The 14,502-nt window shown below is 41.4% G+C and overlaps 1 protein-coding gene across 1 annotated transcript in view; it reads left to right on the top strand.

Annotated features, from left to right (window-relative positions):
* RBFOX1 (RNA binding fox-1 homolog 1) overlaps nt 1-14,502 on the top strand; it is a 2,532,432-nt gene that overhangs the window by 837,280 nt on the left and 1,680,650 nt on the right.

The following is a 14,502-nucleotide window of genomic DNA, read 5'->3' on the forward strand; positions in this document are numbered from 1 at the left end:
AATTTTTGTATTTTTAGTAGAGACCAGGTTTTACCATGTTGACCAGGATGGTCTCGATCTCTTGACCTCATGATCCACCCGCCTCGGCCTCCCAAAGTGCTGGGATTACAGGCATGAGCCACCGCGCCCGGCCAATACCTGTTTTTCTTTCTCTGTCTTCTTCGCTCTCTCCTTCTGTCTCTCCTCCCTTTATCCCTTCATCCCTTTTCTTGCCCTTCTTTACCTGTTTGTGTTTGAATACTGGGTCTTTATCAAGGTCACATTCATATATCTCAAGCAAGGGAAAATAAAAATCTTGTAATTTATTTATGCTTTAATTGCCTGGCCTCATTCCTTTTTTATTTAGCCTCTGCTTATTCCCTAGCTCCTGGTGAGTCTATAGCTATCACCAGGAGAGGAGACTGGCATGGTCGCTGAGCAGATCATTGAGGATGCCCCTTTAGAGACAAGGTTTACAGTTCTTGGTTATGATAAACGTTATGAAAATCTAAATAAGATTGTCTAGGAGAGGTACATTATGAAATCACACTCCCTTTTGAGCATTAATATGGATCAGCCGTGATAAATATTTGAGACACTGGCTGACTGGACATCGGATGAAGAATTAAGACTTTTTTTTTTGACTCTGAAAGTGAGCTGCATACAGAGAGAACAAAGGTGGACTGCAGATTAATAAGGGAAGTGCTGATGTGGCAATTGATTAAACTCTCTTTTTATGATACTTTTCCTCAAGAGTGAAAAGTAAGTTTGTGTTTGTGAAAGCCCTGGTGACAAGAGTCTCTTTTTCCCCAAAGAAAGCGATCTGTGTATGACTGAATTTTCCCAGAGAACATGGTGGGGAGGGGGGAACGTTGCAATAAATCAAATGAGTTTTTATGATCCCTATAAGCAAAAACATAGTTCAGTTTTGATGGATTGTGTTAGAGAGTAAATTAGATTGCATGGAGGCTGAGTACTAAAGTTGATATTTACAGCGCTTAAATATATTGTCTGCCTTCTCTAAATGCAGCTCATTTATTGGCTTTATGTTGTGGAGGAAATATCAGAATAATGAGCTGGGTTTTTTTTCTCTCTGTCTTTATAGTTTAATATCATGCAACTGTTTATTAATAAGCTCCAAACCCCACAGGATTCTTCTAATCCTATTCTAATATCAGACTAAATTTAATAAGATTCATTCTTCTTCCCACTGCATGTGCCTCATTCATTCATTTATTCAACCAATATTTATTGAGGGTCTCCCAAAGTGACGGGCCCGGGTTGGGCTTTGGGAATACAGTGTTGAAATGAGACAGCCTTGGTCTCTGCCAACAAATGGGGACAGACCAAAAGGGAAAACGGAAAAAGAAAAGACCAAAGGCCCTGGGCTGAGAATGCGACCAGCCATTTAAGGATGTATATTGTTTCCCTAATTTAATGACTTTGAGATTTTCAGAGAGCTGGGAGTTTAGCATGCTTGAAAATACTGGTGTCCTTGGAGTGCAAGGATTACCTCCTGGGATGACGGAGGGGAAATTTCTGGCAATTTTCTCATTTTGCCGAGCCCCCTCCCCTGGTGTTGTTGAAATTTTATGAGGGTTTGCTGTGTTTCTTTGAGGCAAACCTAACTTTGTGCAGGTTACCAGAAGTAGGCAACCGTTCAATTGAATTCTAGATTCAGGACAAGTTGTCTTGCTGATGGTGAGGTCAAAGACAAGGGGGAATCTTCAGAGAGAAAGAAAGCCTGCAGGCTGCACTTCAGACAAAGGCCTGACCTGGGTTCTTCACACTTGAAAGGATGCCAGGGTTCAAAGGAAGCAGTGGCAAAGGAGCAAACGCAGACACACGGGAAGGCTTGTGAAGAGGGATTTTATTTGAAGTGGAGTTTTTGAGGACTTGATGGGGTCGGGGGTGGCATGGAGAAATGCAAGTAACATGCTGCTTCATTACGGAAATTCTCATCAGAATCATTTTCTATCACGAATAGGAGTGCTTATTGGTTGTCATTAGTCCCTGCGCCTCTCCTCTCTCTTGCCCCCCTTCCTTCCCCTTTCCCTGCCTCCTTCCTTCCTCACCTCCCTCCCTCTCCTTCACTGATCTGAATGTGTTTAACATCCACCCTTTGCTAACGTCTTGCACCAGCTTAGAACCATCTCTTAGACTGTGCCATTGTTTATGCTGGTTTAGATCTTTAAAGATAGAACTTTATGAAGATATAACATTCCTGATGACATCAAAGCAGCATTTCCAGAAAATATTGAGATTTGGTTTATATATCCGTTTATTCATCCATCCATCCACCTGTCCATCCATCATCCACCCACCCTCCCACACCCCCATCCCACAATTCACTCATCCATGCCTTGACCCACCCACCCACCCACCAATTTACTCATCCGCCTACCCACTCACCCACCAATCCACCCACCCAACCACACACCCATCTGTCTGTCCGTACATCCATCCATCCATCCATCCATCCATCCATCCATCCATCCATCCATCCATCATGTTTACATTAAAGGAAACAGCACTGTTTTGCACAACTGCTTCCCTCTAGCTTTCTCATCTGTGCCTCTGGAACAACTAACTCAGGCTCTGTAGCTGGAAAACCAAGAAAAATGACTGTGAAAGCATGCCACATCTTTGCAAAAGAAAACACCACCACATGCACTGCTATTAATAGACTGCTTCCTCTTTTCATATTCTTCCTGTGAAAGTCGTAATTTGCATATATAGGGTTAGGTTTGGCAGAAAGGGAAGGTAGAAGAGGTGAATAATTCATCTGGACTTGGAGCGAAGGTTTTAATTTTCTCTTGAATCTGAGATGTCTGTTGGAAATGAAGGTGGCTCTAAAGGAAGATCAAAATAAAACATGAGCAATTCTGATTTCTTCACTAAGCAGTCGCCATTATAAAAATGAATTAAATGTCGAAGCGCTAGACAGGAGTGCATGCTATCTCTTGTGCAAGAGACTAGGATAGGGTGATTTATGTAGAGATGACCTAATCAAAATCTCTTTAATGTTGTATGCAATATTAACATTATATAATAATTTATACTAAATAATATACATATATATAAATCGCATACTTTGGTTCACTTTAATATTCTGTTTACTCTGTATTTTTAAATGTATTTTAAAGTGAAAATCAGTATTTTGAAGAGAACTATTCAAGGTTCATTTTCGCCTATGGTGGGAGGGGATGGGCTCTCTGAGTAAATAGATAGATTTTTGACACTTGAGGTCATTCAAACTGAGCATTTCTCAGTTTTATGTCTTCTGTTTCTTCGTTCTTCTATCTGCTTTGTTTTACTTTTAGAAGCTGAAACAGGGCCTCTGCCATCTGTTTATCTATTTCAGCCAAATTCACCATTCAGATAATGTACATTTCACAACTTAAGCCCACTCAGAGATCACTTTTCACCACTTAAAGAGCATTTAGCCATGATTCCAGGAATAGAAAATGTATCCTGAGACCCATAATGACTTGATGAGAGAATGAAGGATCATTTGTTATGCAGCAAGTATAAAATTATAACAACAGCCCCCTATGTTTACAGATGAAGGACATTCTGGCTGCGGAAGGGGGGAGGATTCTCCAACTTTCTGACATAAATGATTGGAAGCTGTTCTTTTCCACTCTATTTGTTGTCTTGGAAACAAATATAGGATACAATGTTTTAAAAAATAGGTAATTGGCACCATTTGGCCCTAAAATTAGGAGTGGGTTTTTTTTTTTTTTTTAACATATAACAAGAATGGAAAAACATCATGCTTACTAATTGGAAGGAATAAGTTTGTTGCTACAATGTACTGCGTTTTGGCTCTCAAATTCTCCTCTTCTTAGCCACAATTTGGCGAAGAGGATTTGCACCATTTGTTCTTCTGTAAAATGGTGGCAATAATCGCAGATACTGCCTAGTCTTAAAGTGAGAATCAAATGAGTTAATAGATATAAAACACTTAGAGCAATGCCTAGCACATACTGAATGTTCTAGAAGGGATAGCTGTAATTTTTGGTGATTACACTGTTAGGAGAAGCTTCCTGCAATAACTTTTGAGACCTGCTATCCTCATAACGCTTTTGGTTGACTTTTCACAAAGTGTCTTTTCAGATTCGACCTCTACGTTAGCAGTTCCATATACTTTGAGGCTTGCTTCAGGCTTTGCCTGTGGTGTTGTAAACAGGAGGCCTCCACATGGATGTGTTGCTAGGTAACGTAGAATCATTTGGCCGCAAGTAACTTCAAACCATCCTTACTACCTTAAGAAAATATCCTGGAAAGACTCAGAGCTGTTTCCCAGAATTCATGGGCACAGAGCTCAGTCATAGGACCCAAGGAGAGTAAGTTCACACAGTTACTTGAGAACAACTGAAACCAGGAAAAGAACATCTATAGGGGGAGAGGTTACACTGTCTTTCCAGGGCTGCCTACGATTACTTTCCTCTTCTCTCCATCTGCAGATTTCTTTCTCACATATGGGACATGGACACACGGGGCTGCCCTGAACCCAACGCTGCCTACTGCACGGATTACAGTCTGTACATTGATTTACAGTTACTGAAGGCAGAACCTGGTTGGCCCAGCCCTGCCCACTGCACGGATTACAATCCATGCATTTATTTACAGTTACTGAAGACAGAACTTGAGTGGCCCAGGTCTTTGTAGAAGTCACCCCTAGTCTAATCTGCTGGACCAGAAGAGGAGGGTCATGGTTACTAACCCAGCCAGCAGCAGATATAGGGGTGGATTCTATGGGAAGGGCAGGGACCCACTATAGCTTGGATTAATATATCAAAAAACTAGTGTGCAAAGTTTCCAGACATATCTGCCCAAATATCTAAGCTCTGATAACCATGTTCATCACTTCAGAAGGCACAACTACAGCCAATGGACGTAAATGACAAGTGGTCAGATTTCAAGTCCCAAAGAATAAATATTTGGGCTGGATGAGGTGGCTCATGCCTGTAATCCCAATACTTTGGGAGGCTGAGGTGGGCAGATCATGAAGTCAGGAGTTCAAGACCATCTGGCCGTGGTGAAACCCCATCTCTACTAAAACACAAAAAATTAGCCAGGCGTGGTGGTGTGTGCCTGTAGTCCCAGCTACTCAGGAAGTTGAGGCAGCGGAACCACTTGAACCTGGGAGATGGAGGCTGCAGTGAGCTGAGATCGTGCCACTGCACTCCAGCCTGGAGACAGAGCAAGACCCCATCTCAAAAATAATAAAAAGAAAAAGAAAAAGAATATCTGAGAAAGATAATTTTCATTACATGTCTATATAATTTTTTGTTATATATCTATATTATATACGTATATTCATACATAACTGCATCTATTTTCATTGCATAGCATGTAGTTTAATGGTAATATAGTATATTGTTATTACACATATCTGAAAGTGCATAATTTTGTGCTACATCTACTATAATAAAAGTATATAATTACAGAAAATAAACATTTTCAGAAATTTGTTCTTTATTAATATAAATAAATCTGTAAATAGGGATAAATATGTACATAGGTTTAAGATATCATAAATAGAAATAAAACATGTTTTTTCTCTTTATACTCACACTCAGGATAGCACAGAACACTTCTGTGACTAGATGTGTGAGTTTTTCCTCATCAACACCCAATTCTCCAGCAGATACCAACAGGGTGTTCTATACAATTCAATGCCATTCTGACACTGTGCACCTGGAGATAGCGTCAGATCCCGCAGATTAAGGATTCACCCCCCAAGACTGCCCCCACTTCAGACGCCATTCGCAGGCCCCAGGTTGTGACCTGTGCTTCGTGATGGACTGGTTATAAATTGGGATTCCCATGTTCCATCCTTGGGTTTGATTACTTTGCTTGAGTGGCTTATAGAACTCAGGAAAACATTCACTTGCGTTTAATGGTTTATTATAAAGGATATTATAATGGATAGAGATGAACAGCCAGATGAGAAGATGCATGGGGCTGGATGTGTGGATAGGGGTGCGGAGCTTCCTTGCCGTCTCTGGCTGTATCACCCTCCAGGTACCCCGCTAGTTAAGAAGCTCTTTGAATTATCCTTTCAGGTTTTTATGGAGGCTTCATTAATTAGTCTTTTCATTCCATTATTGGCCATTGGTGATCAATTCCATCTTCCGCCCCACTCCCTACTCAGGAGGTCAAGAGGTAGGACTGAAAATTCCTACCCTCCCACCACAAGGTAGGTCCTCCTGGCAACCATCACCCATCCTGAGGCCATCTAGGAGTCCTTGGCCATCATACAAAAGATACCCTTAGCACTTTAAAGATCCCAATAGTTTTAGGAGCTGTGCTCCAAGAACCGGGTACAACCACATATTTCTTACAAATCATGATATCAAACTATATATTTGTATCTATATATCTATATTTATATCCGTATCTCAAGACATTTATCTCTGACTATCAATGTGTGGAGAGATTTAGGAATTATCTCACATGATTGTGGGGGCTGGCAAATAGGAAATTTGTAGGGCAGATGGCAGGCTGGAAATTCAGATGAGAGTTGATGTTGTCGTCTTGAGTTTGAAATCTGTAGGCCAGCTGGCTGGAAACTCAGGCAGAATTTCTGTGTTACAGTCTTAAGGCACAATTCCTTCTCCGGAAAACCTGTCTTTGCTCTGAAGAACTTCAACGGATTCAGTAAACCCCATCCATATTTTTAAAGAAAATTCCCTGACGTACAGTCAGCTGTGATATTAGATGTTAACCACATCTGCAAAGTACTTTCACAGAAACATCTAGACAAATGTTTGAGCCAACAACTGGGCACCACCACCTAGACAAGTTAACACATAGGCTAACCATCACAGCATCCTGTATCATCTTGATGAGCCTGATGACTTTGGAGCAGCAAGAGGAAAAGTAAAGTCTCAAGGCAGAGGCTGCCATGATCACCACGTGACCTGCCAACTTGCTAAGACACTGAGTTGCAGTTGAGTCTCCCAGGCCAGGCTACCTTCCTCATGGTGAGGGGAACAGGGAAATCAATATGGGTTCATTAACACTTAATGTAGGTTTTCCAGTCTGGAGCATGTCAGGAAGAGAAATGGCAGACACATTACTTGTCTCAAGCATTATCCATCATTAGTGTCTCTTCTCCTTCTCTGACACACACAGACACCCTTATATTTTTTACCTAATAGCTTCCTCACTGATCATATCATTCTCTGACAACCACCACCAAAATTCCATCCTAGGTCCTCTCCACAAGGCAGCTCTCAAGACGATCTTTTACTCTGTTATCAAGCTTACCATTTATTGTATTTTCAAGCAGTTGTATTCATTATAATGCCATTAGCATGAGGAGTGGGGTCCAGTCACCAGGGCAACCAGTAGCACAGAGTGTACATTGTCTGTTTAGCTGCTGTCTTGTTCCCTCTTGGGTGGACTCCAACTGTGTCTTTGATTCATTCCATTAGGTGGTCACTGGGACGTAGATGCTTAACAGCCTCCTCGTCCTTAACTTGTCTGTCTTTATATCGTTTACTGGCCAAGATTTCTCTCTCCAGAATTCACGAATTTATTATCTTTTATTTCTGTAAGCATAACACATCTAATATGTCCAAGCATATTTAACCACATGATGTCTTTACAAATCCTATAACCTCTAACCCTCTCATGTATTATTTTATATATCCTGGTGCATTTCCCTACATATTATGTATATCGTATGAGAGTACAATACGTTCCCCCTTTGATCAATACTACCCATTAATAACATGCTCATTACCGCTGAAGGTATTCCAGCTACATGATTATCTCTCTGTCTAGGATATTATAGAGCCTATTCCTGCATTATGAAAGGGGTTGGAAGAGTTAACCTATACGTTATTTAAAAATCTTCAGCTCCAGGGTTATCCCATATCTATAACTGTCCTCCATGACTGTAACATTAGCTACAGTGGCTCTCTCTAAATGAAGACATCTGGAGGATTCCAAATGCAAGCATGAGTGCAAAATGTCTGCTCGTAGCTTTCTGTACCATCCATCCTACCTCCACAGAATGACTTAGAATTTGTGAATAATTTCATTAAATTTATCTTTGGGGGGATACTTGATGAAGTAGTACTCTCCGTGGGCTAAGGAGTGAGCAAATTCATTTCTACACTTTGTTTTCAGGTAGGCAAAATACACACAGTTTTCAGCAGGTCTTGTGTGTGTATGCTTTTGAATAATATGCCCCGGTCTTGTTTTCCATCAGTGATTTCCACACCTGACCTTGTATTTTAATTGCACACACACACTAACTTGGACGTAGAAAAATTTCAGGCCTCAAGACCTGGAGAACATGAATCAACAGTTCTTGAGTAAGACCCAGTATCTGTAATTAAAATTAAAATAAAACCCTCCCTACGTGATCATTTTTATATAGATTTGTTTTGTTTTCTTTCTTTTTTTCCTTATCTTGAGACAGGGTCTTGCTCTGTCACCCAGGCTGGAGTGCATGGTGTGGTCATGGCTCACTGCAGCCTTGACCTCCTGGGCTCAAGTGATCCTCCCACCTCATCCTCCAGAGTAGCTGAGACTACAGGTGTGTGCCACCATGCCCACCTAATTTTTTTTTTCGATAGAGACAAGAACTTGCTGTGTTGCCAAGGCTGGTTTCAAGCAATCCTCGCATCTAGGCCTCCCAAAGTGCTGGGATTACAGGTGGGAGGCACTGCACCTGGCCCCATGATTCTCATGGACGTCTTGGAACACTGGGGAGCTCTGTTTTCATAGGGCTGGTGGTCACAGTTTCAGTGCTGTTGTGTGTCCTTAACTTAGGTAGTTGCTTCTCTTGCCAGCTTTCTTCATGGTCATAGATCATTTCAAAGCTTCCGATATAGCACTGCTGTTTCTACTCACCTCCCCTCTGTTTCATTATGAATTAATCAGTTCGACATGCCCATAACTTGCTCAGAAGTCATTAGGGGTTTGTTAGCAGATACAGAAACAAATCCTCATCCCCCACACTGGTTTTCATGAACCTCTAAATGTTTATTTCTTATTATCTATTGAGATATAATATTATGTGGTTATAAGACATGGCTTTGAATTCTTCCTCTTCCTCTGTAGATCTGCTAAGTTCCAGACAGTGTCTCTGTATCATCTCCTGTAATGCATATAACAACCCTGTTCGATGAATATCCCATTTTACACGTGAGGAAACAGAGGCTCAGTTAGCTAAAATCACTTAAAGCCTCAGTGGTCCTTGTGGTCTGGGTTTTGCGTCCGAAGGCTAGTGTTGCTCTCATGCAGTTACTGCCAGCTAGTATCAAAACAAGGATTCCCAGTGCTGACAATTTGGAAAGTGTGCTAGGCAGGAGACAGATTTCTGACTTCTAGACTTTAATGGTAGTTTAAAGAGGTATAATTTAGACGTGGCAGTTGAGAGGGTAAATAGAAAGCAGTAATTAAAAAAAATTTCAATTTCTAAGACTGCAGAGCATCAGCTGTTACTGAAAAATGTAGGCATCAGGAGGGAAAAAGCATTTGTTCAGATACAATGCTGCTGAGTTAGATGCAGCTGGGAAATGGGAATGCACGCAGTAAGGTGGTTATTCGGTATTCTTCCATAGTGGTCCACGGTTGAGCATGGATGCCATTTAAATACATTATTCGAAAAATGGAAATAGAACGTATGATTTTCTACAGCAGGAACTCATTATGCCGGAAGTTGGAGTCTCAGGATAGCCGAGCAGAAAGCGCAGGTAGAAGTCTCCCAAAATAGATGAGTGTTTGGACAAAAATGGCAGCGAGTGTACTGTGCCAGGCATTGGCCGCTGCCCAGGTGCCCGGTGCGAAGTGAAGGATGCAAGCTGAAACCGGCCATATGGTTCCCAGAGTCTCTCTGCTCGCTCTGCCCTCCACTCAGAGGTGGAGACACGGGCTTTTCTTTATCTGCAGGAGAAGGTAATTGCTTTAGACTTAACAGGCCGCATTTGACCCTTGACTCGCCATTACGCTTCACTATGAAATGGAGCTTCATCCTTGGTCTCTCAGTGTCCGGGGTGAGGTGGGGGGGGGGGGGGAGGGGGGGGGGGGGGGGGGGGGGGGAAGGGCAGTGCCTGAACTATCAACACAGCACAGTTTAAATGTCAGGCTCTGCAATTTACAAGTGATCGGAGATTCATGGGAAATGCAATGGAAAAGTCACTGCCAACTTGCCTCTCCCTCATGTTATCAGATTGTGTCATAAATTTTGTGCATTGCTAAATTCATGGCGCTTCTGTAAGGGGACATTAAAAATAGAACTCCTTACCTCCTCAATTCTTACCTAGAGTGCAGCCAGGCCAAGAGTCTACACACAGAAGTTAAACTGCTTTTTAATTCTGTTTTTCGTTCCGGAGCTGTACTGTTAAAAGCCAAACACTTTTTCAGAGACATTCTGTGCCTGATACAGCTTTATTTTGTTAACAGCAGAAGTGAATAGAGGCAGAAAAAAAAAAAAAACCCTGAAAATACAAGCAAATACCTGGATAGGAATTCAAAGTTTCATTGAAAATAAGATAGAAATAAATCAGTAACCATACCTGTATTACCTGTGTGATGTGGGTGTTACATAGCTGAATATTAGGTACAATATCCAAACTATTCTGATGAAATATGTTGGGAGAAAGAGATTTTCTGTTTCATCAGAAGTTTTGCTTTTCCCTGAAGCGACAGCCTCAGCTTCCCTAGAGACATCTTTCTCCGTAGAAGGGATTGTCAGCAAAGGGTGGGTTGCTGAGGGCTAAATCCATTAAAACCAATTTGAGGAAGAGCTGTTACTTGCTGAGAATGGGAAAAAAAATAAATAAAAAGCTCATTACCTAGAGCAAAATGATTGCTTTAGGATTAAGAAATTGACAGTTACTGTTTAATTACACCAGCCCACTGAAAACTCAGAGTAAGCTTTGTAGACACTTAACACAAGCATATGTGCATTTATTATTCTAGCAGTTGGGGTAAATTTATGATCATAAACGCCAATAACTTGAACAGTATCCAACTAGCCTTTGTGTGAATAGGTTTATTATGTTCATTTTACAGGGAAAACACAGTCTTTCTATCAATATAACCAAGATTTCCTCAATTTTCTTTTATTCTCAGAGTTCTTTTTAATTGCCTGCAATCTTTCTGATTTTAGGCTCTTCATTAATTTTTTTGTCCATTAATAGTTTCATTAAGGAAACATGGCTGTGTATGGCTGTGAGGCTGTTTGTTTGTTTGTTTTTGAGATAAAGTCTCTCTCTGTCACCAGGCTGGAGTGCAGTGGCGGGATCTTGGGTCCACTGCAACCTCCGCCTCTCGGGTTCAAGCAGTTCTCCTGCCTCAGCCTCCCAAGTAGTTGGGACTACAGGCATGTGCCACCACACCCACCTAAGTTTTGTATTTTTAGTAGAGGTGGGGTTTCACCATTTTGACCAGGATGGTCTCGATCTGTAGACCTTGTGATCCGCACACCTAGGCCTCCCAGAGTGCTGGGATTACAGGCGTGAGCCACCGCACCTATCCTGAGGCTGTTTTTCCTACACGTCTGCTTCCCCTTTGGGTCTGAGCTCATACATGACTGGCTTGTGGTCCAGCGCAGGCGCACTGGCAGCTCCAGAACTGCTGTCATCAGCCGACTTCAGCCTTGCTTTGTTTTCATGGCTGTGGCAGGCCAGGTCTCACTAACACAGGCTTCTGTAACAACTGTCTCGGCACTGAGTGGGTGGTTAAGGTAAATATTAAAAGCTGAGAGGCCCAGTGCCCTTATACAAAGGCTGGAATGTCACAAAAGCTCAGAGTTTTGCCCAGGTCTTTCCTGGGCCTTGAGGCATGACAAGGTAATGAAGGAATTCCTAACAGGACGTGTTTGGGATTAAACAAGTTTTACTGGGGATAGGAAGAAATGCCCCGGGCCTCCACAACCAGGTTTATTGGGAGTCTGAAGGGACTCCCCAATCCTCCATGATGTAGCAGAAGACAAGTTAAGGGTAATCACCCCAGCACCTGGACCCATTTAGATTAAGTAAATTTACTGAGGCTCCAGAAGAAGGCCTTGAAGACTCAGACCTTAGTTACACATTCGAAGTTAATCACTTATGCCTTTAGGTGAATGCACACTTACACGTGGACATAAGCTTAGAAGGTAAATAAGCTCTGGAAAACTTTGTAATTTTGAGTTGGTTTGGTGATAATTTCCATGCCTTCTCCCTGTACCCGGTTACAGAAATAAAATCCCCTCTTTCCCAGTTCCCCTGCATCTTGTTATCGGGTCACGAGAATAAGCAGCCCGACACTCAAGTTTTATCCAGGAACAGGAGGGCAGGACAGCTTTTCTTCTGTTTATTGCTTTGTTGCCTAGAACAAAGTAGGCATTTAATGAAAATAGTTGTTAAGAAAACAATGAAGGAAGGGAGAGAGGAAGGGAAGGAGGGGAGGATGGAAGGAGAGATGAAAAGAAGAAAGAAGGAAAAAACGGAGAGGGAGAGAAGAGCCACCCTACTAATGTGAAGAAAGCAGAAGCCTGCCTTCCCCAGGTCATGGCAGCAGATTCCGTCTCTTAAAAGAAGATTATTTTTGGCATTCTTTATTCAAAAGGACCTCTAGAATCTTCTTTCTGGAGAATTTCAAGGTCATATAAACCATCCTCAAACTTAGTTATTTTAGGAAGTTATAGAAAATTTCAGTGCAATGATGAGGTGTGGTTATAATCCCAAGTAATTAACTAGAAGAAAATTGGCCGGTTGCAGTTGCTTGCGCCTGTAATCCCAGCACTTCGGGAGGCCAAGGTGGGTGGATCACTTGAGGTCAGGAGTTCAAGACCAGCCTGGCCAACATGGTGAAAGCCCATCTCTACTAGAAATACAAAAATTATGTGGGTATGGTGGTGCATACCTGTAACCCCAGTTACTTGGGAGGCTGAGGCAGGACAATTGCTTGAACCCAGGAGGCAGAGGTTGCAGTGAGCTGAGATTGCACCATTGCACTCCAGCCTGAATGACAGTGTGAGACTCCCTTTCAACAAACAACCCAAAAAGAACAACCAAACAAAAAGTAACTAAGTAGAAGAAAATCTACTTTTGTAATTCAAATTCAATAGAATGTTTTTTTTTATTCTATTGTTTTATAAAACTATATATATTTTTAAAATTTGATTTAACTAGTGATAATAGAAGAACATTGTACAACTAAACTTTTCAGAAACGAAGCAGTTGTACAAAAATATGCCATCATCCCTGGTGAGATTTTAAGTAAATATTCTATATATGGTTCCCCCAAAGTATCTAAATTCATCATAAAAACAATTTCAGGGAAGACGGCACGGGAGCTAAGAATTAGTGTTGTTATTAGCGCTTAGCATTGAGCACATTAAAAACCAGGTAAGTGCAGCCATTATTTCATACACTTCAGAATACCTGCCTTTTGCAAACACAGCTGAATACAGTTCATCAAATGTGGATATTTATAAGAATAAGCATAGCTCAAACTTTCATGGTTGCTACGGCACACTCAAATACCCCATGACAATAAAGTCTGACCAGAAGTCACTCTTTAGATTAACTCTGGTCATAGAAATTAACACAGAATGATACAAGTCAGCCTGAAGAAGCCGCTGGCTATGGAGAAGCAAACTCATGGCTATCTTTTTTCATTGTTAAACTCTGAATAATCGAAGTTTAGCTTTTCTAAAAAAAATTCTGGAAATTTTTGATCATATGCTATATTACAAAATTTTGACCTTTTATCATTACCATTCAGAATAAATTTATTTTTTCCTATCTAGTTTCCCCCAAGAAGTTAGCTCCTAGGTAATAAAATCATACACACACACACACACACACACACACACACACACACACACACACATTTGCAATAACTTCTTTACAAAGAATCTTCTGACAGTAGGCATATAATTGAGTGTTTTTCATCTAATGCTCAGAATGAAGCACAACATTAAATTGAATTATTTTTCTGGTTTTCATCTTGTTCCTTTGATTTTGATTCACAAGCATTTTCTATGCCCTAGTCACTAAATTGGAGGGGATCGCCAAATTTTATACATGCTAAAAGGAAACTGGGAGCGGTGGCTCATGCCTGTAATTGCAGCGCTTCAGGAGGCTGAGGTGGGCAGATTATCTGAGCTGAGGAATTTGAGACTAGCCTGGGAAACATGGTGAAACCCCGTCTCTACAAAAATACCAAAACTAGCTGGGTGTGGTGGCACACGCCTGTAGGCGCAAGTACTTAGGAAGCTAGAATGGGAGGATTGTTTGAGCCCAGGAGGTTGAGGCTGCACTGAGCTGAGATTGCGCCACTGTGCTCCAGCCTGGGTGACAGAGTGAGACCCTGTCTCCAAAAACAAAATGAAACAAACAGACCAGCAAATGGAAAGGTAACCTTGACATGTCAGGGGCAGAAAAGAAGTTTTACAAAATATCTTTTATTTTAATAAAAATGGGTACTAGGCTTAATACTTGGGTAACAAAATAACCTATACCGCAGACCCCAGTGATGTAAGTTTACCTATGTAAGCTGCATGTG

Source organism: Sapajus apella, unplaced genomic scaffold (genome assembly GCF_009761245.1).
Source record: "Sapajus apella isolate SASKATOON/1434 unplaced genomic scaffold, GSC_monkey_1.0 scaffold99, whole genome shotgun sequence".
NCBI classification, from domain to species: domain Eukaryota; kingdom Metazoa; phylum Chordata; class Mammalia; order Primates; family Cebidae; genus Sapajus; species Sapajus apella.